This window comes from Aulostomus chinensis, chromosome 1, assembly GCF_037954235.1.
Source record: "Aulostomus chinensis isolate RoL2024-O1b breed Wild chromosome 1, RoL_Achi_v1.0, whole genome shotgun sequence".
Classification (NCBI taxonomy): domain Eukaryota; kingdom Metazoa; phylum Chordata; class Actinopteri; order Syngnathiformes; family Aulostomidae; genus Aulostomus; species Aulostomus chinensis.
Window position 1 is genome coordinate 25176979 of NC_141320.1, and position 27228 is coordinate 25204206.

At 42.2% G+C, this 27228-nt stretch overlaps 1 non-coding gene across 1 annotated transcript; it reads right to left on the minus strand.

Moving 5' to 3' along the window:
* Positions 1-24751: 24751 nt before the first annotated feature.
* Positions 24752-24915, minus strand: LOC147270889 (U1 spliceosomal RNA). Its single transcript, XR_015116715.1, has one exon. It is a non-coding gene; the product is annotated as a U1 spliceosomal RNA (small nuclear RNA).
* Between the last annotated feature and the right edge of the window lie 2313 nt (positions 24916-27228).

Below are 27228 nucleotides of genomic sequence, written 5' to 3' on the forward strand. Positions count from 1 at the left end.
AAAGTGATGTCCAAAGAACTGCTAATGATATCAAAATGATGCGACAGTGATGTAGGAAGAATTGTTAATAAACTCAAAATCATGCCAACAGTGATGTAGTAAAAGTTTCTAATAACCTCAAAGTGATGTTCACAGTCATGCAATAAGAGTTGCTACGAACCTTAAAATAATGCGACAGTAATGTAGTAAGAGTTGCTATGAACCTAAAAAATAATGCGACAGTGATGTCAGAAGAATTGCTAATGATCTCAAAATGATGCGACAGTGATGTCGTAAGAAATGTAATGAACTCAAAATGATGCTAACTGAAATGTAGTGAAAGTTTCGAATAAGCTCAAAGCGATGCTGACAGTCATGTGGTTAGAGTTGCGAGTTACCTAAAAATGATGGTGATTGTAATGTAGTATGAGTTGCGAATAACCTCAAAATAATGCTACAGTGATGTAGTAAGAATTGCTAATGATCTCAAAATGATGCGACAGTGATGGAGTAAGAATTGATAATGAACTCAAAATGATGCTAACAGTAATGTAGTGATAGTTGCTAATCAAGTCAGTGATGCTTACAGTAATGTAGTGAAAGTTTCGAATAACCTCAAAGTGATGCTGACAGTCATGTAGTGAAAGTTGCGAGTAACCTAAAAATGATGCTGACAGTAATGTAGTGAAAGTTGCGAGTAACCTAAAAATGATGCTGACAGTAATGTAGTAAGAGCTGCTGTTAACCTCAAAATAATGTGACAGTGATGTCAGAAGAATTGCTAATGATCTCAAAATGATGCGACAGTGATGTAGTAAGAATTGCAAATAAACTCAAAATGATGCTAACAGTAATGTAGTGAAAGTTTTGAATAACCTTAAAGTGATGCTGAAAGTCATGTGGTTTGAGTTGCGAGTAACCTAAAAATTATTCTGACAGTGATGTCGGAAGAATTGCTAATGATCTCAAAATGATGAGACAGTGATGTAGTAAGAATTGCTAATGAACTCAAAATGACGCTAACAGTAATGGAGTGAAACTTTCGAAAAACGTCAAAGTGATGCTGACAGTCATGTAGTAAGTGTTGCTACAAACATCAAAATAATGCGACAGTGATGTCGGAAGAATTGCTAATGATCTCAAAATGCTGCGACAGTGATGTAGTAAGAATTGCTAATGACCTCAAAATGAGATTGATGGTAATCTAGTAAGAGCTGCGAATAACCTCAAAATGAGTCTGACAGGAATGTAGTAAGTCTGATAATAACCTCAAAATAATGCAACAGTGATGAAGGAAGAATTGTCAATGAAATCAAAAATGATGCTGACAGTGATGTCGTAAGAACTGCGAATGAACTCAAAATGATGTGACAGTGATGTAGTAAGAATTGCGAATGAACTCAAAATTATGCGACAGTGATGTAGTAAGAATTGCTAATGAACTCAAAATGATGCTAACAGTAATGTAGTTAAAGTTTCGAATAACCCCAAAAGTGATGCTGACAGTAATGTAGTAAGAGTTGCTAATGACCTCAAAATAATGCTACAGTGATGTCGTAAGAATTGCTATTAAACTCAAAATGATGCAAAAAGTAATGTAGTGATAATTGCTAATGATGTCAAAATGATGCGACAGTGATGGAGTAAGAATTGCTAATGAACTCAAAATGATGCCAAAAGTGATGTTGTGAAAGTTTCCAATAAACCTCAAAGTGATGCTGACAGTCATGTGGTTAGAGTTGCGAGTAACCTAAAAATGATGCTGACAGTGATGTAGTAAGAATTGCTAATAAACTCAAAATGATGCTAACAGTAATGTAGTGATAATTGCTAATAAACTCAGTGATGTTTACAGTAATGAAGTGAGTGTTTCGAACAACCTCAAAGTGATGCTGACAGTCATGTAGTAACAGTCGCTACGAACCTCAAAATATTGCGACAGTGATGTCAGAAGAATTGCTAATGATGTCAAAATGATGCGACAGTGATTTAGTAAGAATGGCTAATGAACTCAAAATGATGCTAACATTAATGGAGTGAACGTTTCGAATAACCTCCAATTGATGTTGACAGTCATGTAATAAGAGTTGCTACGAACCTTAAAATAATGCAACAGTGATGTCAGAAGAATTGCTCATGATCTCAAAATTATGCGACAGTGATGTCGTACGAACTGCTAATGAACTCAAAATGATGCTAACAGTAATGGAGTGTAAGTTTCGAATAACCTCCAATTGATGTTGACAGTCATGGAATAAGAGTTGCTACGAACCTTAAAATAATGCAACAGTGATGTCAGAAGAATTGCTCATGATCTCAAAATTATGCGACAGTGATGTAGTCAGAATTGCTAATGAACTCAAAATGATGCTTACAGTAATGGAGTGTAAGTTTCGAATAACCTAAAAATGATGCTGACAGTAATATAGTAAGAGTTGCTAATAACCTCAATATAATGCTACAGTGATTTCGTAAGAATTGCTGATGATCTCAAAATGATGTGACAGTGATGTCGTACGAACTGCTAATGAACTCAAAATGATGCTAACAGTAATGGAGTGTAAGTTTCGAATAACCTAAAAATGATGCTGACAGTAATATAGTAAGAGTTGCTAATAACCTCAATATAATGCTACAGTGATTTCGTAAGAATTGCTGATGATCTCAAAATGATGCGACAGTGATGTAATCAGAATTGCTAATGAACTCGAAATGATGCTAAAGATAATTGAGTGAAAGTTTCAAATGACCTCAAAGTGATGCCAACAGTCATGTAGTAAGAGTTGCTACGAACCTCCAAATAATGCGACAGTGATGTCGGAAGAATTGCTAATGATCTCAAAATGATGCGACAGTGATGGAGTAAGAATTGCTAATGAACTCAAAATGATGCTAACAGTAATGGAGTGAAACTTTCGAATAACCTCAAAGTGATGCTGACAGTCATGTAGTAAGAGTTGCTACGAACCTTAAAATAATGCAACAGTGATGTCAGAAGAATTGCTCATGATCTCAAAATTATGCGACAGTGATGTCGTACGAACTGCTAATGAACTCAAAATGATGCTAACAGTAATGGAGTGTAAGTTTCGAATAACCTAAAAATGATGCTGACAGTAATATAGTAAGAGTTGCTAATAACCTCAAAATAATGCTACAGTGATTTCGTAAGAATTGCTGATGATCTCAAAATTATGCGACAGTGATGTAATCAGAATTGCTAATGAACTCGAAATGATGCTAAAGATAATTGAGTGAAAGTTTCAAATGACCTCAAAGTGATGCCGACAGTCATGTAGTAAGAGTTGCTACGAACCTCCAAGTAATGCGACAGTGATGTCGGAAGAATTGCTAATGATCTCAAAATGATGCGACAGTGATGGAGTAAGAATTGATAATGAACTCAAAATGATGCTAACAGTAATGTAGTGATAGTTGCTAATCAAGTCAGTGATGCTTACAGTAATGTAGTGAAAGTTTCGAATAACCTCAAAGTGATGCTGACAGTCATGTGGTTAGAGTTGCGAGTAACCTAAAAATGATGCTGACAGTGATGTAGTAAGAGTTGCTAATAACCTCAAAATAATGCGAGTTATGTCGTAAGAATTGCTAATAAACTCAAAATGATGCTCACAGTAATGTAGTGATAGTTGCAAATAAACTACATGATGTTTGCAGTAATGTAGTAAGTGTTTTGAAAAACCTCAAAGTGATGCTGACAGTCATGTAGTAAGAGTTGCTACTAACGTCAAAATAATGCTACAGTGATGTCGTAAGAATTGCTAATGAACTCAAAATGATGTTGACGGTAATCTAGTAAGAGCTGCTAATAACCTCAAAATGATGCTGACAGGAATGTAGTAAGTCTGCTACTAACCTTAAAATAATGCCAATGATGTTGTAAGAGTTACAACGAACCTCAAAATAATGTGACAGTGATGTAGTACGAATGGCTAATGATCTGAAATGATGGGACAGTGATGTAGTAAGAATTGCTAATGAACTTAAAATGATGCTAACAGTAATGTAGTGAAAGATGCGAGTAACCTCAAAGTGATGCTGAAAGTCATGTGGTTACAGTTGCGAGTAACCTAAAAATGAGGCTGACAGTAATGTAGTAAGAGCTGCGAATGAACTCAAAATAATGCGACAGTGATGTCGGAAGAATTTCTAATGATTTCTAAATGATGCGACAGTGATGTACTAAGAATTGCTAATAACCTCAAAATAATGCTAGTGATGTCGTAAGAATTGCTAATGAACTCATTAATGAACTCAAAATGATGCTAACAGTATTGGAGTGAAAGTTTCGAATAACCTCAAAGTGATGCTGACAGTAATGTCGGAAGAATTGCTAATGAACTCAAAATGATGCTCACAGTAATGTAGTAAAAGTTGCTAATAATCTCAAAGTGATGCTGGCGGTAATGTGGAAAGAGCTGACACTAGAACAACAAACTGTCCTCTCATGGTTGGACAGGTTGGTTTGGTCCGTCCTCTCACTCATCATGAAAAGCCCTTATTACTCATCATTCATCCAATCTGACACTCACGTCTGCAGTGGGGAATCCCCAGCAACCCGCAGCCCACATGGAGCAGTCTCGGCCAATCACGTGTGGCCTGCAGCGGCACCGACCACCAAATGGCTCGCAGGTGTCACTCTCAGCTCCAACCTCATGGCAGGCACAAGGCAGGGCGCCGTTGTTGAAGAGAGCCCAAGAGACACAGCTGAGCTGAGACAGAATGGAGACGAAGGACAGGAGGGACGACAGAGAAAAAGGAAACGTTAGCGAGACATTTTAGGAAAATTAGTTTAGTGGGGAAAAGGTTCTTAGCCAAACTTGTTCAATGGAAGGACAACAAAAAAACAAAGATCTTCAAAAGAAAATTAGCACAAAATGAAACCCTGCAAGAGAAAGTAAATCAAGAACTAAATATTCTTGAGGCTCAGGTCTTTAGTTCCAATGCTTGTAAATGACATCTGAATGCATTTACAACCCAAATCTGAGCAGACAGAAGCATCCCAGTCAGGCCCAGTTTAGTTCCTCTAGAACATTCAGGGATACAGAACAGGGACCAACTCAGGCTGAGAGACACCGACTTGACATGAAAGCTGTTGAGGCCACAGTTGCTGATGAAGTGGTCAGATTTCTCCAGTGGTTCTTGGTTCAGGGAGCTGGAGCTGGAGCTGCTCTCAGGCACCACCAGGACGTGATCCTGGAGAGACAGAAGGAAGAAGTCCAGGCCTGACAGAAGAGAAGGAGGCACAGAGTAGAAACAGCAGATACGTGTCAGGAAAGGGAGAGGGTATCAGTCCAGCAGAGGAGCAGGAAACCTACCACCACAGGGCTCTGCCTGCAGGAACCTGCAGGTGAGGAGGACCTGGTGGTCCGGCACATCCAGAATGATCTGGTTTTCAGACACCGGCACGTTTCGGCAGCCGTAAGCGTGGGGACAGAAGGAGGCGTTGGCGTGGCCTGAAAGACACAAACAACCATCTCCATTTGAATGTTTCTCAAACAGCCGGAGCAGGAAAGCTAAGATGAATCAAAGATCCTCCACCCTGCCAGATCCGACCCTGGTAATGTAGACCTGCACAGGGTGGGTGGGGTGGAGCGGCTGGTGGTGGTGGAGGATGAAGACGTATCTGCCCAAAGCCTGGACACGGTGGAGTCTACCGCAGCGTTCTGAGCAGAAGGATGAGAGCGATGTTCAATGGTACATGTTTTCTTTCCTGAACCGCCGATGTTTCCAATCACGAATCTCAGTCATGAGATTTGAACATCATGGAGGAGTTCAAAAGTGTCAAACTGGGCCGGTCTCCATTTTATGAGTCCAGAGACCGAGGATAAAACTACAAGTCCCTGGTTCAGATTTGACTCGTCTGAATCCAAACACGGCAGCGTTCTTCCACCAGGCCAGATGAGTTGATCATGATAACAAGATATCTTCATGCTACTACAACACACAAACTCATCACAAGAAAAGACTTCATGGTGGAACAACAAATCTCCTCCCAATGGGAAAAACATTGAGTTGAACAATCAACTTTTCCATGATGACATGGAGAGCTTGGCAGCAGCAGCAGGCTTCCATTGGGGGCTGATATGCCAGCTCCACTTAGCCTTCTTTGGAATGGTTTCACCTGGAGTGATGCTATTATTGAGACCTTTTATCTGGAACAACACCACCTGCATGGAGACTGAGGACTTCAACAGATGCAGATGTTGACCCAGAATAAATCTAAATATTCCAGATGTGTGAAATCAATCCAGCAGCAGTGGTGGGAGCGTCGTAAACTCACTCACTCAGCAGCCGTCAGCCTCCGTACCTGCACGGAGTCCAGCCTGATGTGGTCTCTGTTGTCTGCTCCCAGAGGTGGTCTGTCACCTCTGAACCAGGGGGCTCATCTCTCTGGTGGGACGGCAGTGGAGGAGCTGCAGCGGGGGAGGCCAGGATGGGCTCCTGTAGGAGGAGCTCTGGCCCTCCTTCAGCACCAGCCAGTGGGAGGGAGTTTGGAAACGTGAGGGGACACAGGAGGAGCTACAGGGGGAGGGAAGGTGGATCAGAACCGTTCTAACAAGAGCGCTGAGGGGACACAGGAGGAGCTACAGGGGGAGGGAAGGTGGATCAGAACCCTTCTAACAAGAGCGCTGAAGGGACACAGGAGGAGCTACAGGGGGAGGGAAGGTGGATCAGAACCTTTCTAACAAGAGCGATGAGGGGACACAGGAGGAGCTGCAGGGGGAGGGAAGGTGGATCGGAACCGTTCTAACAAGAGCGCTGAGGGGACACAGGAGGAGCTACAGGGGGAGGGAAGGTGGATCGGAACCGTTCTAACAAGAGCACTGAGGGGACACAGGAGGAGCTACAGGGGGAGGGAAGGTGGATCAGAACCCTTCTGACAAGAACGCTGAGGGGACACAGGAGGAGCTACAGGGGGAGGGAAGGTGGATCAGAACCCTTCTGACAAGAGCGCTGAGGGGACACAGGAGGAGCTACAGGGGAGGCAAGGTGGATCAGAACCCTTCTGACAAGAGCGCTGAGGGGACACAGGAGGAGCTACAGGGGGAGGGAAGGTGGATCAGAACCGTTCTAACAAGAGCGCTGAGGGGACACAGGAGGAGCTACAGGGGGAGGGAAGGTGGATCAGAACCGTTCTAACAAGAACGCTGAGGGGACACAGGACGAGCTACAGGGGGAGGGAAGGTGGATCAGAAACCTTCTAACAAGAGCGCTGAGGGGACACAGGAGGAGCTGCAGGGGGAGGGAAGGTGGATCAGAACCGATCTAAGAAGAGCACTGAGGGGACACAGGAGGAGCTACAGGGGGAGGGAAGGTGGATCAGAACCGTTCTAACAAGAGCGCTGAGGGGACACAGGAGGAGCTACAGGGGGAGGGAAGGTGGATCAGAACCGTTCTAACAAGAGCGCTGAGGGGACACAGGAGGAGCTACAGGGGGAGGGAAGGTGGATCAGAACCGTTCTAACAAGAGCGCTGTCCCACTAATATTCCTCACCAGAATCCTGTCAGGGGGGAACCGTCCATGGGTGTTGATGCAGCGGACTGAAGGTTCAACGTAGTCCATGCTGAACTGGTCTTTAGGCACCAGGTGGACTTTGTGCTAAAAACAGCAGAAAAAAAAGACAAAAAGGGGAGAATTTTAACAAAAGTATTCAAATGAGCTGAAGATCAAAATACAAAAAGTAAATCAAGGTTTTTTTCAAATGATTGCCAGCTATTTAGCTCAGAGAAGGACAAATGTCAATCAAGATGTCAGAATGGAACGATCCCACTGGCTTCTGGTCAAGGGAACCATGGAGATGCTAACTTCCTGTTGGACTATCAGGGTGTCTCATCCCTGACATGCTAACTTCCTGTTGGACGATAACCGTGTCTCATCCCTGACATGCTAACTTCCTGTTGGATGATAAGCGTGTCTCATCCCTGACATGCTAACTTCCTGTTGGACGATAAGCGTGTCTCATCCCTGACATGCTAACTTCTTGTTGGACTATCAGGGTGTCTCATCCATGACATGCTAACTTCCTGTTGGACGATCAGGGTGTCTCATCCCTGACATGCTAACTTCCTGTTGGACGATCAGGGTGTCTCATCCCTGACATGCTAACTTCCTGTTGGACGATAACCGTGTCTCATCCCTGACATGCTAACTTCCTTTTGGACTATCAGGGTGTCTCATCCCTGACATGCTAACTTCCTGTTGGACTATAAAGCCTGATTTAAGCCTGATTTATGCTTCTGTGTCGAGTAGTATTCGTACCTACGCCGTCGACGCAGACCGTACGCCGTAGCCTGAAACGCGCCTCCAAAAAATCCTGCTTACGCATCGCGTCGACGCGTGGTGACGTCAACGTTGAGGACTTTGATTGGTCTGCTCAGAACGTTATTTCCGGTTCAGTCGCAGCATAACACCGCCATTTTCAAAGTTTCTGTGGTGAAGGCTCCAAGAAAAAATGGACCAAGCTGAAGAAAGGATTATCGAGGAGGTGCTCAAGTACGACCACCTCTACAACGCCTCTTCGCGGCACTACAAAGACTGACAAATGGCCAACAATTGTTGTCTGTGACCGGAAGAAAACCGAGGAATCCGACAAGAGCCCCGTAAACAATACAAAGACAAAGCCACACCCCCTAGCGGCTTGGCGGTGTATTGCAGAGCAACGTTTTCCCTCGACGCAGAATAAACCAGGCTTTCCAGTCGCACCTGTTTTTCGCGCCCGTGCCAGATAAGGACCCCCATCGGGCTGTGCCACTCTGGAGGGAGCGCGTCTCCCAGTCAGTCAGCGGAACCATGCGGATCCGGGCCAGAGCTGTGGGAAGGAGCGCCAATTGTATCGGGTTGTTGTTTTCTGGACTGCAGCAGAACAGGTGCAGCCGGGACTGGAATGTAGAAGTAGGTTATCTTGAAGTTGACTAAGTTATGGTGAACGATATTGTGGTTCAACACTTTAATGAGCTTTAAGGCAAACACATTTCATGAGGAAACAACGCCGGAATTGGACGGATTTCAGCGGCACACAACAACGTATCCGATACACCTCATTGGAAACCTGGTGGTCTAAGACTAAGAAACACCAGTCACCGTGAAGAAAGGAACTTTTAGCTGAGTACTCATGTTCTTTTCTGCAGGTTGAATGTGGCATTTGTTGGACAGAAGCGTCTCATCTCAACAAAAGCACCTCTTCAGTGCTGAGGCATGATGGGGCCAGGCATGAGAATGAAGTCCCAGATCCACCAGGATGAACTCAGGTATACAGCCACTCTCCAACTGACTCACAGTTGCTTCATTGATCATTAATTCCTATTCATTTCTTCTCTCCTTCATCTTTAACCATCCAGCTTCCAGGAAGCAGATGTTGGATGAGGCTCTGCTGAATTTCATCCTGAAGGACTGCCAGCCCCTCAGCACTGTTGAGAGGGAAGGGTTCAGGGAACTGGTTCAGGTCCTTGAGCCTCATGTTTGCCAACCAGAAAGGTTTGTGTGGAAATGATCTAAAGCAGTCGTTGATATCTCCAGTTTATTTCATCTCTAATTTCAATGTATTGATTCACTCTGGGTGTCATTTTCAGACCATCAAACAAACGGTGGCCAAAAAGTACCAGGAGGAACGGGAAGGAGTGAAAAAGGAAGTCCAGCTGCCATGTGGACATCTGTGGACATGGAGGCTCCCTTGGCTCTGACCTGTCACTGCATTCGTGAGAATGAATGTGTTGGGAGTGCAAGACTTTCCACAAAGTCACCCTGCTGACAGTTTGGCCCCAGTCCAAAGAGGCCTGATGGAGGACTGGGCCATCACCAACAAAGTCAAGTGTCTTGTGAGCGACGCAGCACCAAACATGACAGCATCCACTAGACAGCTCCAAATTCACCACTCAGTCTGCACTGCACATCGTCTGAATCTAGGAGTCAGAAAATCCTGTGATCAGATCCCCCACTTCCATCATCAGACACAAAGCCAGGAACACTGTCACATCCTTCAGATCAGCACTACAGCCAAGGAGAAGCTGGCTCAGGTGCAGCAACAGATGGGAGGGCCAACCCTGAAACTCATCAGTGAGGTGCCAACACGCTGGAACAGCACACACAGCTGTCAGGGCTGCATGATGAGAGGGAACCAGTGTGGGAACCTCTGGCCTCTCTAAGACAGATTTGACTCCACTGACAGCTGAGGAGTTCACCACCATAGGAGAAGCACTTCTAGTAAACAGAGGTCATTCTAGTAGCCTGGTCCCTCTGTGGTTGAGCTATAATTTTAGGAAATATGGTCATTATTCAATGGTGACATCTCTCTGCTGAATAATGTAGAACTGAACGGATCCACTGGACCTTCTTTTTACAAACAGCAGCATGCAGCAGCTGTCCTGAGTGGAAAACTGCACATTTCTGTTGGTGAGAGTTAATCAAGCGATGGACTTTGTCTCTCAACAGAAGCTGTGTGGAAAAACCCTGCAGCTACGAGCGCTTCAGATTCTGAGAGTGATTCTTCCGCCATTGGCTGGTTTAACCTGGCGTCTGACCGTGGAGGTGGCCGAGAGGAGCGTGACATGGCTGCACAGGTAAATCAGCTAAAGCAGAGTTAGTCTTTGGCAGCAGGCCAGGCAGACAAATGCTAATGTCTCTGACTGACTGACTGATGAAGTTGGACCATTGGTCAGCCACAATGATGCATGACCACAAATAGTGGCCTGGGTCTTTATGAAGCTGACATCACTGGAGCATCATTTTGATGTCATGACCAACTCTCCCTACATCACTGTAGCATCACTGAGTTTATTAGCAACTATCACTACATTACTGTTAGCATCATCTTGAGTTCATTAGCAATTCTTCCGACATCACTGTCGCAATATTTTGAGGTTTGTAGCAACTCTTCGTACATGACTTTCAGCATCACTTTGAGGTTATTCGAAACTTTCACTACATTACTGTCAGCATCATTTTGAGTTCATTACAATTCTTACTACATCACTGTCGCATCATTTTGAGATCATTAGCAACTCTTACTACATGACTGTCAGCATCACTTTGAGGTTGTTCGAAACACTTACTACATTACTGGAAGCATCACTTAGTTGATTAGCAACTATCACTGCATTACTGTTAGCATCATTTTGAGTTAAATAGCATTTCTTATGACATCACTGTCAGCATCATTTTGAGTTCATTAGCAATTCTTCCGACATCACTTTCGCATTATTTTGAGGTTCGTAGCAACTTTTACTACATTACTGTCGCATTATTTTGAGATCATTAGCAACTCTTACTACATGACTGTCAGCATCACTTTGAGGTTATTCGAAACACTTACTACATCACTGTAAGCATCACTGAGTTTATTAGCAACTATCACTACATTACTGTTAGCATCATTTTGAGATCATTACCAATTCTTCTGACATCACTGTCGCATTATTTTGAGGTTCGTAGCAACTCTTACTACATGACTGTTGCATTATTTGAAGGTTTGTAGCAACTCTTACTGCATGACTGTCAGCTTCACTTTGAGGTTGTTCGAAACACTTACTACATTACTGTAAGCATCGCGGAGTTTATTCGCAACTATCACTACATTTCTGTTAGCATCATTTTGAGTTCATTAGCAATTCTTACGACATCACTGTAGCATTATTTTGAGGTTAGTAGCAACTCTTACTACATTACTGTTGCATTATTTTAAGGTTCGTAGCAACACTTACGACATCACTGTCAGCATCCCTTTGAGGTTATTCGAAACGTTCACTACATCACTGTTGGCATTTTGAGATAATTTCCAATTCTTCTGACATCACTGTCGCATTATTTGGAGGTTCATAGCAACTCTTACTACATTACTGTTGCATTATTTGGAGGTTCGTAGCAACTCTTTCTACATGACTGTCAGCATCACTTTGATGTTATTCGAAACACTTACTACATTACTGTCAGCATCACTTTGAGTTTATTTGCAACTATCACTACAAAACTGTTAGCATCATTTTGAGTTCATTAGCAATTCTTACTCCATTACTGTCACCATCATTTTGAGATCATTAGCATTTCTTACTACATCACTGTCTTATTATTTTGATGTTCATAGCATCTCATACTACCTTACTGTTGTAATATTTTAAGGTTCATGGCAACTCTTTCTACATGACTGTCAGCATCACTTTGAGTTCATTAGCAACTATCACTACATCACTGTCAGCATCATTTTTAGGTTACTTGCACCTCGAACTACATGACTGTCAGCATCACTATGAGGTCATTCGAAACTTTCACTCCATTACTGTTAGCATCATTTTGAGGTCATTAGCAATTATTACGACATCACTGTCACATCATTTTGAGATCATTAGATATTCTTCCTTCATCACTGTAGCATTATTTTGAGATTAGTTGCAACTCTTACTACATTACTGTTGCATTGTTTTGAGTTTAGTAGTTTATTATCATTTTGAGGATTGTAGCAACTCTCACTACATTACTGTCAGCATCATTTTGAGCATAGTAGCAACTGTCACCACATCACTGGAGCCTTATTTATTATGTTAATAGCAACTCTCATTTCATCACTTTAGAATATTTTTGAGATGAGTAGCAACTCTCACTACATCACTGTCGCATCATTTTGAGGATAGTCGCAACTCTCACCAAATCAATGTAAGCATCATTTTGAGGTTAGTAGCAACTCTCACTACATGACTGTCAGCATCATTTTGAGGTTTGTAGCAATTCTCACTTCATGACTGTTGCATCATTTTGAGGATAGTAGCAACTCTCATTACATCACTTTACCATCATTTTGAAATTAGTAGCAACTCTCAGTACATTACTGTCAGCATCATTTTGAGCATAGTAGCAACTGTCACCACATGACTGTAGCATTATTTCTTAGGTTAGTAGCAACTCTCATTTCATCACTTTCGCATCATTTTGAGATGAGTCGCAACTCTCACCACATCACTGTAAGCATCATTTTGAGGATAGTAGCAACTCTCACTACATGACTGTCAGCATCATTTTGAGGTTTGTAGAAACTCTCATTACATCACTGTAGCATCATTTTGAGGTTAGTAGCAACTCTCACTACATGACTTTCAGCATCATTTTAAGGTTTGTAGCAACTCTCACTACATGACTAGCATCATTTTGAGCATCGTAGCAACTCTCACCACATCACTGTAGCATCATTTCTTTGGTTAGTAGAAACTCTCATGACATCACTTTCGCATCATTTTGAAATGATAAGCAACTCTCACTACATCACGATAGCATTATTTCTTAGGTTAGTAGCAACTCTCATTACATCACTTTAACATCATTTTGAAATTAGTAGCAACTCTCACTACATTACTGTCAGCATTATTTTGAGCATAGTAGCAACTCTCACCACATCACTGTAGCATTATTTGTTAGGTTAGTACCAACTGTCATTATATCACTTTAGCATCATTTTGAGATGAGTCGTTACTCTCACCACATCACTGTGGCATCATTTCTTAAGTTTGTAGCAACTCTCACCACATCACTTAAGTATCATTTTGAAATAAGTAGCAACTCTCATTACATCACTTTAGCATCATTTTGAGATGAGTAGCAACTCTCACTACATCACTGTAGCATCATTTTGAGGATAGTAGCAACTCTCACTACATCACTGTAGCATCATTTCTTAGGTTAATAGCAACTCTCATTACATCACTGTAGCGTCATTTCTTAGGTTCATAGCAACTCTCATTACATCACCTTAGCATCATTTTGAAGTTCGTAGCAACTCTGACGACATCAATGTAAGCATCATTTTGAAATTAGTAGCAACTCTCACGACATCACTTTAGCATCATTTTGAAATTAGTAGCAACTCTCACTACATTACTGTCAGCATCATTTTGAGCATAGAAGCAACTCTCACCACATCACTGAAGAATCATTTTGAGTTCCGTCGCCACTCTCACTACATTACTGTGGCATCATTTCTTAGGTTTGTATCAACTCTCATTACATCACTTTAGCATCATTTTGAGATTCGTAGCAACTCTGACGACATCAATGTAAGCATCATTTTGAGGTTAGTAGCAATTCTCACTACATGACTGTCAGCATCATTTTGAGGTTTGTAGCAATTCTCACTTCATGACTGTAGCATCATTTTGAGATGAGTAGCAACTCTCACTACATCACTGTAGCATCATTTTGAGGATAGTAGCAACTCTCATTACATCACTTTAGCATCATTTTGAAATTAGTAGCAACTCTCACTACATGACTTTCAGCATCATTTTGAGGTTTGTAGCAACTCTCATTACATCACTTTAGCATCATTTTGAGGTTAGTAGCAACTCTCACTACATGACTTTCAGCATCATTTTGAGGTTTGTAGCAACTCTCACTACATGACTGTAGCATCATTTTGAGCATAGTAGCAACTCTCACCACATCACTGTAGCATCATTTTGAGGATAGTAGCAACTCTCATTACATCACTTTGGCATCATTTTGAAATTAGTAGCAACTCTCACTACATTACTGTCAGCATCATTTTGAGCATAGTAGCAACTGTCACCACATCACTGGAGCCTTATTTATTATGTTAATAGCAACTCTCATTTCATCACTTTAGAATACTTTTGAGATGAGTAGCAACTCTCACCAAATCAATGTAAGCATCATTTTGAGGTTAGTAGCAACTCTCACTACATGACTGTCAGCATCATTTTGAGGTTTGTAGCAATTCTCACCTCATGACTGTAGCATCATTTTGAGTTTCGTCGCAACTCTCACTCCATTACTGTGGCATCATTTTGAGGATAGTAGGAATTCTCATTACATCACTTTCGCATCATTTTGAGATGAGTAGCAACTCTCCCAACATCACTGTAGCATCATTTCTTAGGTTAATAGCAACTCTCATTACATCACTTTCGCATCATTTTGAAATTAGTAGCAACTCTCACTACATTACTGTAGCATTATATCTTAGGTTAGTAGCAACTCTCCCTACATCACTGTAGCGTCATTTCTTAGGTTCATAGCAACTCTCATCACATCACCTTAGCATCATTTTGAAGTTCGTAGCAACTCTGACGACATCAATGTAAGCATCATTTTGAGGTTCGTAGCAACTCTCACTACATGACTGTCAGCATCATTTTGAGGTTTGTAGCAATTCTCACTTCATGACTGTAGCATCATTTTGAGATGAGTAGCAACTCTCACTACATCACTGTAGCATCATTTTGAGGATAGTAGCAACTCTCATTGCATCACTTTAGCATCATTTTGAAATTAGTAGCAACTCTCACTACATTACTGTCAGCGTCATTTTGAGCATAGTAGCAACTGTCACCACATCACTGTAGCCTTATTTCTTATGTTAATAGCAACTCTCATTACATCACTTTTGAATAATTTTGAGATGAGTCGCAACTCTCACCACATCACTGTAAGCATCATTTTGAGTTTCGTCGCAACTCTCACTACATTACTGTGGCATTATTTTGAGGATAGTAGCAACTGTCATTACATCACTTTCTCATCATTTTGAGATGAGTAGCAACTCTCCCAACATCACTGTAGCATCATTTCTTAGATTAGTAGCAACTCTCATTACATCACTTTCGCATCATTGTGAAATTAGTAGCAACTCTCACTATATTACTGTAGCATTATTTCTTAGGTTAGTAGCAACTCTCCCTCCATCACTGTAGCGTCATTTCGTAGGTTCGTGGCAACTCTCATGACATCACCTTAGCATCATATTGAAATTAGTAGCAACTCTCACTACATTACAGTCAGCATCATTTTGAGGTTTGTAGCAACTCTCACAACATGACTGTAGCATCATTTTGAGCATAGTAGCAACTCTCACTACATCACTGTAGCGTCATTTCGTAGGTTCGTAGCAACTCTCATTACATCACCTTAGCATCATATTGAAATTAGTAGCAACTCTCACTACATTACTGTCAGCATCATTTTTAGGTTTTTAGCAACTCGCACCACATCACTTTCAGCATCATTTTGAGGTTAGTAGCAACTCTCACTACATGACTGTAGCATCATTTTGAGCATCGTAGCAACTCTCACCACATCGCTGTAGCATCATTTCTTAGGTTAGTAGCAACTCTCATTACATCACTTTCGCATCATTTTGAAATTAGTAGCAACTCTCACTACATTACTGTCAGCATCATTTTGAGCTTCGTAGAAACTTTCACCACATCACTGTCAGCATCATTTTGAGGTTTGAAGCAACTCTCACTACATTACAGTATCATCATTTCTTAGGTTAGAAGAAACTCTCATTACATCACTGTAGCATCATTTTGAGGATAGTAGCAACTCTCACCACATCACTGTAGCATCATTTTGAGGATAGTAGCAACTCTCATTACATCACTTTAGCATCATTTTGAAATTAGTAGCAACTCTAACTACATTACTGTCAGCATCATTTTTAGCATAGTAGCAACTCTCACCACATCACTGTAGCGTCATTTCTTAGGTTCGTAGCAACTCTCATTACATCACCTTAGCATCATTTTAAGTTCGTAGCAACTCTGACGACATCAATGTAAGTATCGTTTTTAGGTTTTTAGTAACTCGCACCACATCACTGTCAGCATCATTTTGAGGTTTGTAGCAACTCACACTACATGACTGTAGCATCATTTTGAGCATAGTAGCAACTCTTACCACATCACTTTCACATCATTTCTTAGGTTAGTAGCAACTGTCAATACATCACTTTCGCATCATTTCTTAGGTTCGTAGCAACTCTCACCACATCACTGTAGCATCATTTCTTAGGTTCGTAGCATCTCTCATAATATCACTTTAGCATCATTTTGAAATTAGTATCAACTCTCACTACATTACTGTCAGCATCATTTTGAGATGAGTAGCAACTCTCCCTACATCACTGTAGCGTCATTTCTTACGTTCGTAGCAACTCTCATTCCATCACCTTAGCATCATTTTGAAGTTCGTAGCAACTCTGACGAAATCAATGTAAGCATCATTTTGAGGATTGTAGCAACTCTCACTACATGACTGTAGCATCATTTTGAGCATAGTAGCAACTCTCACCACATCACTGTAGCATCATTTATTAGGTTAGTTGCAACTCTCACTACATGACTGTAGCATCATTTTGAGCATCGTAGCAACTCTCATCACATCACTGTAGCATTATTTCTTAGGTTAGCAGCAACTCTCATTACATCACCTTTGCATCATTTTGAGATGAGTCGCAACTCTCACCAGATCACTGTAAGTATCATTTTGAGTTTCGTCGCAACTCTCACTACATTACTGTGGCATCATTTCTTAGGTTTTTCGCAACTCTCATTACATCACTTTAGCATCATTTTGAGGAAAGTAGCAACTCTCACTACATCACTGTCAGCATCATTTTGAGCATACTGGCAAATCTCACCACATCACTGTAGCATCATTTCTTAGATTCGTCGCAACTCTCATTACATCACTTTCGCATCATTTTGAGATGAGTAACAACTCTCCCTACATCACTGTAGCGTCATTTCTTAGGTTCGTAGCAACTCTCATTACATCACCTTAGCATCATTTTAAGTTCGTAGCAACTCTGACGACATCAATGTAAGTATCGTTTTTAGGTTTTTAGTAACTCGCACCACATCACTGTCAGCATCATTTTGAGGTTTGTAGCAACTCACACTACATGACTGTAGCATCATTTTGAGCATAGTAGCAACTCTTACCACATCACTTTCACATCATTTCTTAGGTTAGTAGCAACTGTCAATACATCACTTTCGCATCATTTCTTAGGTTCGTAGCAACTCTCATAACATCACTGTAGCATCATTTCTTAGGTTCGTAGCAACTCTCATAATATCACTTTAGCATCATTTTGAAATTAGTATCAACTCTCACTACATTACTGTCAGCATCATTTTGAGATGAGTAGCAACTCTCCCTACATCACTGTAGCGTCATTTCTTACGTTCGTAGCAACTCTCATTCCATCACCTTAGCATCATTTTGAAGTTCGTAGCAACTCTGACGAAATCAATGTAAGCATCATTTTGAGGATTGTAGCAACTCTCACTACATGACTGTAGCATCATTTTGAGCATAGTAGCAACTCTCACCACATCACTGTAGCATCATTTCTTAGGTTAGTTGCAACTCTCACTACATGACTGTAGCATCATTTTGAGCATCGTAGCAACTCTCATCACATCACTGTAGCATTATTTCTTAGGTTAGCAGCAACTCTCATTACATCACCTTTGCATCATTTTGAGATGAGTCGCAACTCTCACCAGATCACTGTAAGTATCATTTTGAGTTTCGTCGCAACTCTCACTACATTACTGTGGCATCATTTCTTAGGTTTTTCGCAACTCTCATTACATCACTTTAGCATCATTTTGAGGAAAGTAGCAACTCTCACTACATCACTGTCAGCATCATTTTGAGCATACTGGCAAATCTCACCACATCACTGTAGCATCATTTCTTAGATTCGTCGCAACTCTCATTACATCACTTTCGCATCATTTTGAGATGAGTAACAACTCTCCCTACATCACTGTAGCGTCATTTCTTAGGTTCGTAGCAACTCTCATTACATCACCTTAGCATCATTTTAAGTTCGTAGCAACTCTGACGACATCAATGTAAGTATCGTTTTTAGGTTTTTAGTAACTCGCACCACATCACTGTCAGCATCATTTTGAGGTTTGTAGCAACTCACACTACATGACTGTAGCATCATTTTGAGCATAGTAGCAACTCTTACCACATCACTTTCACATCATTTCTTAGGTTAGTAGCAACTGTCAATACATCACTTTCGCATCATTTCTTAGGTTCGTAGCAACTCTCATAACATCACTGTAGCATCATTTCTTAGGTTCGTAGCAACTCTCATAATATCACTTTAGCATCATTTTGAAATTAGTATCAACTCTCACTACATTACTGTCAGCATCATTTTGAGATGAGTAGCAACTCTCCCTACATCACTGTAGCGTCATTTCTTACGTTCGTAGCAACTCTCATTCCATCACCTTAGCATCATTTTGAAGTTCGTAGCAACTCTGACGAAATCAATGTAAGCATCATTTTGAGGATTGTAGCAACTCTCACTACATGACTGTAGCATCATTTTGAGCATAGTAGCAACTCTCACCACATCACTGTAGCATCATTTCTTAGGTTAGTTGCAACTCTCACTACATGACTGTAGCATCATTTTGAGCATCGTAGCAACTCTCATCACATCACTGTAGCATTATTTCTTAGGTTAGCAGCAACTCTCATTACATCACCTTTGCATCATTTTGAGATGAGTCGCAACTCTCACCAGATCACTGTAAGTATCATTTTGAGTTTCGTCGCAACTCTCACTACATCACTGTAGCATCATTTCTTAGGTTTTTCGCAACTCTCATTACATCACTTTAGCATCATTTTGAGGAAAGTAGCAACTCTCACTACATCACTGTAGCATCATTTCTTAGATTCGTCGCAACTCTCATTACATCACTTACAGAACAGAACAAAGATGGCAGTCCTCTGGGAAAGCAGGTACACCACACATACATGAAGAAACCCTACAGGAAACAAATATGTTGCCAGAGACTTTTACTCTGTTTTTGTTGTTTACCCAAGAACAGGATTGGAGGGAGACTGATGGTCGCTGTTTGGGTTTTTGGAAAACAAGGAGGCTGTGGGTTCAAGCTGGATTCTCAGAGACGATTTCCCCAACCTCTACATTGGCATCTACACTGTCATCCAGTCACGTGACTGAAGTCATCCAGTCACGTGACTGAAGTCATCCAGTCATGTCAGTGATGTCACTTGGCAGGACTCTCATTGCCGTCTCATTCCAGAAAAGAATCCAGACTCCACCTGTGGCTCCATGATAACTGATGGACCTCTGGTTGGAGGCTGGACGATGATGTTTGGACTGGAAGGAAAACTCCTTGTCCAAATTCCATTGTGTTCAAGTTTAAAGTCCCACAATCAGAAGTAGCTGAATCTGACAGGTGGAGGTTTGGAACTACAAGATGGTGATGTTTTCTTGACTTGATGCTCTGACTGTCAGGGTGGATGACAGCTTCTTCTGCTGCTGCATCTGAGTGGCTATGATTGGAGGTTTTACCCTCCAAGGTTGTTTGGTTCCAGGGGACATTTTAAAATTCCAGTCCCCAACCTGGGCTGTTCTGAAACTCTTCTCCTGAATCACTCCTGAGCTGCAGCAAGAACAAATACCAGTGCCAACCAGATCAACTTAATGGCTGCTAACAGCCTCAGACACTTGATTTCCATCAATCTGGAGCCAAGAAGGCCCTCACCTGTGGTTCTCCTCCAGGAGGGTCCAGGTTCTGCCATTGGGGCTCCTGGTGCCACTGCCAGAGAGCCTCAGCTGCACACTGCAACATTTCAAAAGGAGATTGACATTCCTTCAAATGTCCTGACATCTGATTCCAATGGTTCTGTTCCACATTTATATTTTAAAATCAATCACACAATGAAAGCTGCCTCAGCAGGTTTAAGAGAGAGAACAAGCTAAGAGATCTGAAACCAGTAAAATATGCTTTTCTGTGTGCAAACTAGTGAGGGGCATGGAAGGATATTTTACCACCACGACAGAACCCAGACTTTAGTCATGTGATGAGATGGAGTCTCTGATTATGAAGTTAATGGACAAAATGTGAATTGAAAGAAAACACATTCCTTCAGCAGACTTTGATCCAACATTGAAGTTAGAGTTTGGTGGCTGCTCCATGTTGGAGGAAACCAGGCGATGTTGGGACATCACAGGGAAGCTCCTTTGCCTCCTCTGCTGCCAGTTCAACCACTCACTCCCATCAGTGGAGAGCAACTTCAACGGGTTTGGAATTTACCACTGTGGATGCATAGGAATGTGGAGAAAATGTCCTTTGTCAGAAGTGGGATTTGAACCCACGCCTCCAGGAGAGCCTGCGACCTGAACGCAGCACCTTAGACCGCTCGGCCATCCTGACAGACACTGACATTTGCAGACTTCAATATCAAATGAATTAATTCACTGACAAAGTAGAATTTTTTTCCACAGGAGCTACTGGCTCCTTAGTTGTTACATTTATTGTTAACATTAAACACACAGTCTGAGTTCATGGCAGTAAGAAATGAACCAGAACATTTGAACCACGTAACATCTCTTGATCAGTTTGTTACATGGGACACATTCCAGACAGGAAGGTCCTTCTGAGACTTGAACTCTGATCACTGGATCCAGAGTCCAGAGGGCTCACCCTTCCACCCTGGAACCAAACACAAGGAGGAGGTTCCTCTAAATACAACTTGACATTACCTGCAATCAACCTGTTGCTATGTGGAGGTTCATCTTGCTCTTGTTCCAGACTACATTGGCAAAAGGAACAAGAACCACAAGGAAATCAAGGAACTCCAGATTTATTCAGGACTTTCTAACTCCATCGTATGACCTGGGAGCAAAGACTGGCCAGGCCTTCCTTAATTTATCAGTTAATTACGGCTTCAACAAACATGCCACTAAATTAAGTTACCAGAATTTCTCTCATTGAAAACCCACCAGCCTGATTTCTTGACACGACATGAAAAATTCTCCAAGAACCCACAGTTGGGTGGAAAGATACCAGGTTAACCAGGAGGAGTCCTGTTCCTGAACCATGGATGGAACAAAGTCCACTGGTAAACTCAGCAGTTCCTGAGTGCCAGATCCATCCGGGAGCTTGGGTCTCCCCTTGACTGTGGTGATCCATGAGATCAAGGAGGACAGAGGGAAGAAGGATCCTGTTGGAGATCTCCTCCCTTCTTCCTCCACTTCACTACTACTTGGATGTCAGGAATATGAGGTACTTTACTCAAATGACGTATTAGGAGTTTCCTGTTTGACAAGAAGGAAGTCAGAGGTTCATCCCTCACTTGTTGGTGGTGCCCTCAACCTGCTGAGAGCATCACTTAGTTCTCTACAGAGAAACATGGCAGCTCTGCTGAAGGCTGCAGGAAACCTGCTGGAACTGAGACTTGGACTCAGGTCACTGGATTCAAAGTCCAGGGTGCCAACAGGTCCACCAGGGCATCTGTGCTTTACTTACCGTGTAAAAAAGGACCACAGTGGTCGTCTGGTTTTAATTTAACAAACAAATACGGTTGAAAACTTTGAGACAGAGACACAGGGCTCTTATTTGAAGGGCCATGGGATGGGAAATATCCCAGACCTCTGAGATCAGAGCGCTCACTTTGATCTCAGGGTCCTGACTTTGGGGGTTCTTCCTTTGGTCTTCAAATACTTGTGGTTTTTATTGGCATAACTTTCAACTTGCATGCAAAAAGAGAATCACAGTCGATGGAAACCCAGCAGACAGTGTTTATTTCTAATAAATCAGACAATCGCACAAATGAGAATGAAAGGAAAAAACAATAAAAGGTTTTAAAAACCTTCTCCACTCTAAAGCTTTTTAAAGTTCATTTGAAGGTTCAAAGGTGGAGGTGAGGAGGTCACCCTGATCCTCCCTGTCGTCACTGCCAGGATTCTTTCTTCTGGTGCTGTGGTTCTTCTGATGAAGGGGGCGTGATGTTTGCTGTCTCAGGCTCCACCAAATGTCCTCTTTAGGACGCCACAATGTGGCCTCTTCACTGCTCCATCTTCCCTGCATCGGAGACACCAGGGTTCCTCCTGGTGCCGACCCCATCGTCCTTCTACCCAATGGTGCGGCCATGGATCCTCAGAGGACGCTGGGATCCTTCTTCTCATCAGAGCCACAGTTTTTCCTGTAGGGAACAACAGGAGCTTTGTTGTAATGTTTTGCTCTGTGTTTCCTGCTCAGAGCGTCAGGATCTGTGACGCCATCTTGTGGTAGGGGGTCATCATCTTGTTGTGTGGTAGTGGATTCATTGATCTGCTGTTTCAACACATTCAAGTTCATTATCCTACAAGTCAAAGTACATTTGGTGTGGAGTTTTAGTTTCTGGCCTCAATCATAACGTGTGCCTTTCTTCTTCATGAACATTTCTCAGCTTTGTAAGTTTATTCTAGTTTTTCTTCCTCACTTTTCTATTCCATTGTTGTTGAAGATTCTACTGCAGGTTGGAGTTCCCTGTTGACTGAAGCAGAAACAGGAACAACAAGCTGGAGGCTGTCAGAGCTCCAAGTTGGGGGCTGATATGAAAGTAGGAGATTAACACATCCAGGTTAGCATCCCTCTCAGAAGCTGCTACTTTAGCTCTTCAGAATACAGCAGCCTAGCATAGCTTCATCTGGCCAGTTAGTGGCCCACTTTGATGTCTGGGATATCAGGTTCAAGGTTCTTCACAGCTCTGAATGAAGGCTTTCTAAAGTGTTAACCAGTACTCCAGTTGTAAAAAACAATCAGGGGGGATGGTAGATTTTGATGTTTAGGAACAGATCATTTGTGCTGATGACAGCGCATCAGGTGAGAGACCAACAGTGTACCCTTACTCCTCTAAAACAACAAGCATGCTATGGATATTACCTGTCTGCTACTCCTGTCATTGATCTTGACCAAGCCCCCAGGCTGACACTGCTACCACTGCTCCTACATAGTTAGAGTCAAATGCAGAGGACATTTTCCCACCGGGTGCAAGTGCAACTTCATACTCATGCTACCTATAAATCTGGGAATTCATCTATATTTTGAAACAAAACATTCTCAAGTCAAGTCCATTTTAATTAAAGTGCAAGAGCAAAAGAATGAAACAAATGTACTGTGGCAGGATAGCGCTACACTCCCCACCGTGAGGGGCAGTGTGGCAGACGATAGTGAGTGGTCACCTAGAAGTAGACCTGGTCCGACCCTTCTCCGTCCTTTCCACTTCCTCTCCCTCCTTTACGGAGCCTACAGCCGTGCGTGGTGGCGTCTCGCTGGTCTGCAGATTGGTTACAAACAAAGGTATGCATGCTTGCTCTGCTCCATTATTCTGTGTCATGGGCCCCCTGTTTACTCCAGTTTTGCTCCGTCCAGCGGTGTGGTGTTACCGGGAGCTGGGCTGTCTCCCTTGGGCCGGTGTGTGCGTGGTGCGCTTTCTGTGGGTAAGACGCGTAGTTGTCTGCCTTTCATATCAAGCTGCCGATGATCTGTGGTGTTCTGATTATCCTCTCCCGGCCATCGTTTGTGTAGTCTGGGCTGCGGGCTTCCTCCTCCTGCCTCGTCTGACGCCACGATTCTGCTCTCCGGTAGGAAATGTTTTTGCTTACGGTCATGTAGTAAGAGTTGCTACTAACCTCAAAATAATGCTACAGTGATGTAAGAAGAACTGCTAATGATCTCAAAATGATGCGACAGTGATGCAGTAAGAATTGCTAATAACTCAAAATGATTTGAACTGTAATGTAGTGAAAGTTTCAAATAACCTCAAAGTGATGCTGACAGTCATGTAGTAAGAGTTGAGAGTCCGAGTTTTCCAAGTTGATCTCCTCCCACGCATGAATTCTCTGGTATCCTTCCACTTACTGCGAAGACGAGCCGTGGATGTATTGTCCTGAGCCCAGGGCTTGTCAGATACCATGACCCTCAACTAAATGTGGCAGAAACACTGCCCTCTTCATTTAGGGCTGGAAGGTGTGAGAAATACTGGGAGCTCATCGAGGCTACGTCCTCCGCGGTCTCCTCAGGCTGGCCAGCACAAGAGGAGACCGCCAACTGGCCGGTACAGGCGGTCACCGTTGTTGCCGCCGTCATCTGCCTTTCTTTCTTTCTTTCTTTCTTTTGTTTTTTCACATGATCACAGGGGAGAGCACGGATGCAGTCCCCCACTGTCAGAAATTATGCAGTTGAGATTCCCACATTTGGGGAATTCACCAGGGTCAGCACAGCCCCAGTGCAATGGCTGAGCCTCACCCGGGGAGAACCACCTTGCTGATCATGGTATCTCCCCTGCCAGGTAAGTATGACTTGCTGAGCTTAGGAACAGACATGAGCTTCAGGGACACAGCCTTCTGACTGACAGGCAGGGAGGCTGACACAGCGCCTGATCTTTCCTACCTTGTGCCAATCTGCCACGTGCGCAGCCCCCTTTGTTTCTCACAACGATGCCGGATGTCGGATATCGGATATCCCAAGCCCGGGAAGCTCGACCGATGCCGTTTTCAAGGCTCACCTTGTCGCATAGAGTTTCTGCTTACCTCAAAATGATGCTATCGTGATGTAATAAGAATTGCTACTATCCTCAAAATGATGCTAAAGTAATACAGTGAAAGTTGTTACTAATCTCAAAATGATGCTGAAAGTGATGTAGTGACAGAAGCTACGAACCTCAGATATGATGCTACAGTGATGTAATGAGAGTTCCTACTAATCTAGAATAATGCTAAAGTAATGTAGTGAGGGTTGCTAAAATCCTCAAAATGATGCTGACAGTGATGTAATGAGAGTTGCTACTAACCTAAGAAATGATGCTACAGTGATGTGGTGAGAGTTGCTAATATCCTCAAAATGATGCCACAGTGATGTAATGAGAGTTTCTACTAACCTAGGAAATGATGCTACAGTGATGTAGTGAGAGTTGCTAAAAACCTAAAAATGAGGCTCCAGTAATGTCGTGAGAGTTTCTACGAACCTCAAAATGATGCTGCAGTGATGTAGTGAGAGTTGCCACAAACCTAAGAAATGATGCTCCACTAATGTAGTGAGAGTTGCTACTAACCTTAAAATGATGCTGACAGTGATGTCGTGAGAGTTGCTACGAACCTAAAAATGATGCTACAGTGATGTAGTGAGAGTTGCTACTAACCTAAGAAATGATGCCACAGTGATGTAGTGAGAGTTGCTACTAATCTCAAAATGATGCTTAAACGATGTCGTGAGAGTTGCTATGAACCTAAGAAATGATGCGGACAGCAATGTAGTGTGAGTTGCGAAAATCCTCAAAATGATGCTAACATTGATGTAGTTAGTTGCTACAAACCTAAGAAATGATGCCATAGTGATGTAATGAGAGTTGCTACGAACCTAAGAAATGATGCTACAGTGATGTCATGAGAGTTGCTACTAACCTAAGAAATGATGCTACAGTGAGGTCGTGAGAGTTGCTACTATCCGCAAAATGATGCTGAAAGTGATGTAGTGAGAGTTGCTACGAACCTCAGAAATGATGCTACAGTGATGTAGTGAGAGTTGCTACTAATCTAGAATAATGCTAAAGTGATGGAATGAGAGTTGCTACAAACCTCAAAATGATGCTTAGAGTGATGTTGTGAGAGTTTCTACGAACCTCAAAATGATGCTACAGTAATGTAATGAGAGTTGCTACTAACCTTAAAATTATGCTGACAGTGATGTAGTGATAGTTGCTACTAATCTCAAAATGATGCTTAAGTGATGTCGTGAGGGTTGCTACTAACCTCAAAATGATGCCACAGTAATGTAATTACAGTTGCTATGAACCTAAGAAATGATGCTAAAGTGATGCAATGAGAGTTGGTACAAAACTAAGAAATGATACTTCAATGACATAGTTCGTGGCTACTAACCTAAGAAATGATGGAACAGTGATGTCGTGAGAGATGCTACGAATCTCAAAATGATGCTACAGTGAAGTAATGAGAGTTGCTACTAACCTAACAAATGATGCTCCAGTGATGTCTTGAGAGTTGCTTCTATCCTCAAAATGATGCTAAAAGTGATGAAGTGAGAGTTGCTACTAATCTAGAATAATGCTAAAGTGATGGAATGAGAGTTGCTACAAACCTCAAAATGATGCTACAGTCATGTAGTGAGAGTTGCTACTAACCTCAAAATGATGGTGACAGTCATTTAGTGAGACTTCCTACGAACCTTAAAATGATGCTGACAGTGATGTCGTGAGAGATTCTATGAACCTCAAAATGATGCTAAAGTGATGTGGTGAGAGTTGCTACTAATCTAGAATAATGCTAAAGTGATGCAATGTGAGTTTCTACTAATCTCAAAATGATGCGAAAGTAATGTAATGAGAGTTGCTACTTATTTCAAAATGAGGCTCCTGTGATGTCATGAGAGTTGCCACAAACCTAAGAAATGATGCCACAGTGATGTAATGATAGTTGCTAAAAACCTCAAAAGGATGCTGACAGTAACGTAGTGAGAGTTGCTAAGAACCTCAAAATGATGCTAAAGTGATGTTATGAGAATTGCTATGAACCTAAGAAATGATGCTACAGTGATGTCGTGAGAGATTCTACGAACCTCAAAATGATGCTACAGTGATGTGGTGAGAGTTGCTAC